We start from the raw sequence: 5,664 nt of genomic DNA, 5'->3' as shown, positions 1-5,664 counted from the left end.
TCCTACGTAAAATGTTTTAGCGCGAGTTAGGAGAACTCCTAGCGGTAAGATAAAATGCTTTGTGAATACGGCCCCAGGTCTCTAAAGTTGTTGAAATGACAGAGAAACCTGTAAGTCTTTGTTGATGCTGCTTAAAACTGAAAAGACACCGTGATACAAAGAGAAATTGGTTCTCCTGAAAAGGTTGCTCACCACTGTTAGTAGTAAAATGTTTTATTTTGCTTTTAGGCAATCCCAACAGATTCTCTAGAGTTTTGAATTGATTGTTTTTTTAGTTATCGAATCCAAAATGGCCACAGAAGGTCAGCTTCTTAAGGTCACACTAAGGGCCGTCCCTGGTCAACTTGAGGCCCCACGCAAAGTTATATGATGAGGCCCTCTGTTTCGCGGGCGTCGGCGGGGGGGGTTAGGGGGGTGTTGTGCTAGTGCGCCACACTAATTGCGCCGCATAAGCGCATACTGGTGCGCCGCATTTGCGGCTCAGTTGAGGCTCCCTCCCCAAGGTGAGGCCCCACGCAGTCTGCGTGATCTGGCTGTAGGGAGGGATGACCCTGGCAACACTCATTCACTTTAACAGACTTTATTCCAATACTAACCATAACAAACACAAAGAGATCTTGATCAAGGTGTCATGGTTACCACATCAGCGTGCACGTCTTCTTCAGGACGTTTGTGTTACTTTGAAGCTGTATTTATATGTTGAGTGGTAACCTAAAAGTAACATATGTTGTTGAAACGCAATACAACTGTGTGTTGTCGGCCTGAAATGAAGACACATCGATCTACATTTAAAGACTATGCATGACGATGAATTTTTACAGGTAACAATTTCACAGATTCTAAAACATATTAGAACAGTCTAAGCCACCTGTTTTTTTTTTTTTTTTGGTACCATCCCATGTATACAGTTCAATTCAAAATGCCCAGCTTGGAAAGGAAGATTAATTTTGGATTGAAACCAAGAGCAAAGCCACATCTTAGCTGTGCAAACTCAGTCATGTGATAATGGGACACACATGGCCACTGTCACTGATAATCACTGAAATAAGGAAGTCTTCAAGGTTGTAAAATGGACTTGATGTTCCCTTTACTAATTACCTTGTCATGTGTGTAATTGTCTCATCTCGTACATCACAGGTGCTTCCAGGCCTTTAGATCCCAGCAGCAATTACGCATCTGATGCTCATCGTCTCTCAGAGAGCAGTTACACAAAGGAGAGGGAGGAAGTGAAAAAAGGGGAGAGGAATGATAATGCGTGCGTGCATGCGTGCTTGAGAGCTAAGTAATGGAGGTGAGATTTACAGGGAGGGGCTGGGGGCCAAGCCACTTTTTGAGAAATTCACTCAGCGGGCGGGTCACTCTCGCCCGAGGACTTACTGAAGCCTGCTGGCTGCAACGCTTTGGAGAATAAAAGCTTTCTTGTGTGTGAAAGAAAGAATGTGCTTTTGGCTGCATGGACGGCTTTGATCCGCGTGGAAATGGTGACCGATTCGCCCGAAACAGAAATCTTTCCTTCTTGCTTACTTTATACAACTTCTCACCTCTCAAATATATAATGCATGTTCCTGGACAGTGTAATCCGACTGCAGTCACTTACCTCAGCCGCTTTAAGATATGTTTCTGGAGGTTACATATTCCGCAAAACAGTTCATCAACATGTCAAGATAATTTCTGACAAATGGTCTCTGCTCCTCCTCGTGATTTGCCAGAGATCTGTGTGGAAGCAGATCGCAGTGACCCAGTATTTCACCCTGGCCTGCAAACCCCCCGGGTCAGCGGGGAGCATTACAACTTCTGCTGATCAAACTTCATCAACACGGCTGAAAGAGTTAAACACATTCTAGAGAGCTAAACAGAGCCAACACATTTTAGAGCTTCATTTTATTAAGAGCCTCTGTGTTCACCCTTCAAAGCCACACTGCTGAAGCTTCCTGTGATACTGGACATCAGAGCCTTGGGTGGAAACAGCCAGTTAAGTTCTGTTGCTGCGGTTCACAACTCTGCTAACCTGCACCGCTACATACAGCTGTCATCTGATTGGTTGCCCGTCGAAAGGTCAGCGAGGTCAAAGTTTAAATAATTTGAACTTGGAGCGCTGAGACAATCTCGAGCTGTGACAATCTCGAGCTGTGACTTTGACCTATCGGGGAGAAGGGGCTAAGTTGAGCCAGTGGGTAAATTGAACCACCCCCTGTAACCAGGCAACACCTTATAGTTGTTATCAAGTGACCAGAAATTATGCAAGCTCCACCCATTTCTCATTGCCTGTGAAAGAGAGATACTCATTGTGTTCTGGTAAGTAAACATTTTTACAAAAAAAGTTTTTTGCTTGTCAAAGTACATTTTCTAGATGTCAGCTATAGCCTACCGGCTGTCATGTCAAAAAAAAAAGTATCCAGGTTTAAACACATATATTGTATATGTTGATGTGTTGGCAGTGTATTAAACCATGTGAATCATTAAGCTAAAGATGACTCTGAATTGTAAAGCTAGGCTATTTTTTCTAAAATGGTGGCTATGGGGTAAAGTGAACCATGGGCCTTGGGGTAAGTTGAGCCAGATTTTCAATGGAGAAATGAATGAAAGTAGGCCAAGTTGATAATAAGAGCTCATTGTAGGCTACATTTAAAGTTGAATTTACCCTGTGTTTGATTGGTAAGATGTATGAAATTGTATCACCATTTGTATGATTACTTTTCCTTTTAACATGTTAAAAAAAATCAATCAATTCAATCGAAATTTAATTTATATTAAAAATATTTGAAAAACTAAGCTTGTATTTGGTTTGTTATTTATTGTTTATAGTTACCTTTAAGATTTGTTGTCGGTATTCCCAGGTTTGAACAGGTATGCCCAGGTTTGAACAGTGATTCAATTTACCCCCTGACCTGGATCAACTTACCCCTACACTGGGGCAAGTTGAGCCACAAGACTTTTTTTTTTATTAGAAGTCATATTTTTACTGCCCTTAATCAAATATTAATTCTTATCATTGCCATTGATAGGAGACATCCTGAATAATAGATGTGTGTTTTCATTTTTACTATGTGTAATTTCTCCTTGCCTAGAGGACAGCATAACAAAAAAATGGCTCAACTTACCCCACTCTCCCCGCTGACCTTTCGATTCACAACCAATTAGAGGACAGCTGTATGTAGCGCCGCAAGCTAGCACTGAATGTAACCATAGAAACAAAACTAAAGAGCTATTTTCACCGCGGCTGCTCTGCACCCTCATCCCATGATGTTAATGCAGCTCAATGCTGTTCATGAGTCTTTGTTCCTGCGGGGATCACCCACGATATTCTGAGGGAGTTTTTCTGATGAGTAAATATATGTGTATCTTCTGACAATTAAATGATAATTGAAAATGTTTGCTTATTTTTAGAAAAGCTTTGATAAATGTACATTTAATTAGTTTGTGTAATATGAAATAACTAGTTTATAAATGATTTATTGTAGCTGATAAAAGGACAATAACAATGACATTATTATTACATTAGTAAAATATGTATTAAACGTTTATTGCTGCATTCATTATGATATTATTTGAACACATTAAATACATATTTTGTAAAACATCCAAAACATTACATAGATTATTGGATCAGAAATCATAATCATTATGCTAAAGAAATTAAGATTATTCCTAAATGTAGAAGCTTACCAAACTATGTATTATTATTTGTTTTCATTGAACAAGGAATAATAGTTATTAAACTTTCTAACCATCCAAATAGTTGATCAATAATAACCAGTAGCTGGTCCAGCTTAATATTTTACAAACATTTCCTTAAAGGATTACAAGTCCTTTGGCAATCATTAACAAATACTGAATTTATAATTTTATAATTTGTGCAAAAATTAACTGTTACAATAATTAAGTGTTCTTAAATAAATAAAAGCATAATAATTAGTAAACCTTATTTTTTATAATTGCATAACTGTGAAATCATTATTCAACTAAGGCAAATCAACTGTCACTGTACCATTTCTTAATAACAGGCATTCTAAAGTGTTACCAAATATTTAGTGGGGAGAGAATTCAGTGGCATTAAAAAAACATTTCCCAATATGCAACACTCTCCACTCTGTCCTGAGCTCCACCTCCCGTTGGCCCGCTCCACATCCCCTCTTGGAACTCCCCTCTCTTCCCATTTGTCAAATACCGGATGAACTCAGTCTGCCTGTTGTCTCCCTCTAAACATTAAGCTTTATTTATAATGAATACATAAAAACCTTGGACCCAATTTGGATTCTATAAAAATGTCACTTCCTCTAACCCTTTTCACTCGAAGGGAGGATACACATAACACGAAGCAACCAGATGAATGTCTTGGCTTATGCTGAAATTCATCACAATAAATCACAAGGTGGATTTGCAGCCTTTTAGAGTCGAACCATCCCCATTACTTCTCACTGCCATCACATCAATTTATCCAGAGCAGAAATCACTCTGCTTAGTATTACCAAGTCTTGTATATTTATTTGAGATACATCTGTCGACATCAAGAACACATCTTTTATGAATGCTCCCGATTTGGCTGGAGAAACTTGGAAAATCGATTGGAGAAAGTTTGAGTGTTCCAGATGTTAAAGGAAGAAGATTGTGATCAAAAACTCTCCCTAACTTCATGGCACCAAGCTCGGTCCGATCGCTGAGCCTCTGTCCAGCCCTGTAGGTGGTCACTCGCTAACATGTGCTATATATTACTGTAGGCCATGTAGAATGAAACGGGACACTCTGCCTCACAAAACAATACACCCAGTATTATGACAGAATCTAGTCAAATAAACATGGATTTGGACTTTGTTTGATTGTTAGGTATCTGGCAGGCTAAATCATCATCAGCCGCTGTCACACTCCTAAGTTCATGTCACGGTTGTAGTTTTGGGTGTTTTTGCTGTTTTCCATGTCATGTTTTCCTCTGGTTTATTGTCTGGTCCTTTTCCCTGTGTTTTTCCTCTTGTCATTAGTTTCCCTGGTGTGTCTAGTTATCTGATTGTGTTCACCTGTGGCCCTTGTGTTTCTCCTCCCCTGCCCGGCTGTTTCTCGTCTTGTGATTACCCCTCCCTGTATTTAGTCTTGTCTCTTCCTGTGTTCAGTGTTGGTGCTTCTTTTGTTCGTGACTTATACGGTCTGCCTTAAGGTCTTATGCATGAGGACCTGTCCTCGTCCTTGACGCCACGTCTATCGCCTAACGGCAACTGAAGTCTGCCCCTTGGGTGCCCTACCTGCCATAGCCACGTGTCCGACCTTCCTCTGTCCCTCCGGATCGTACGGGACCCGGGAATCGTCCGGCCCTTAGTGGTGTGGCTCTCCTAGAAAACTTTAAGGTTCGGTCATTCTTGAAGTTGTTTGGACCAAGAGCTACCGGGTAGACCGCGCAGGAGACTGTTGTGTCAGAGGGCTGACCGACGTTGAGGCCCACGGGAAAGAAGGTAGCTACGGCTCGTCAATCGGGTTTTTTCCTTTTTTAAGTGATTAAGGTCCGAGCTTGCCTAGAACGGAACCGCCCGGGTAAAGACGGGCAACCGGACCGAAAGACTATGCGGCTACACTTCGGTCCATCCCTGGGTTTGCGTCCTATTGTAAACTTATTATGGAAATAAAGTTCCAGAACAAACCTCATTTGAGACCTTGTTGTTTTGTGAGATGCCGACT

The sequence above is a fragment of the Notothenia coriiceps genome, unplaced genomic scaffold (genome assembly GCF_000735185.1).
Source record: "Notothenia coriiceps isolate Sejong01 unplaced genomic scaffold, NC01 NC01_scaffold00021905, whole genome shotgun sequence".
Lineage (NCBI taxonomy): Eukaryota > Metazoa > Chordata > Actinopteri > Perciformes > Nototheniidae > Notothenia > Notothenia coriiceps.
The sequence above is the reverse complement of the archived record's forward strand: the minus strand, read 5'-3'. Positions refer to the sequence as shown.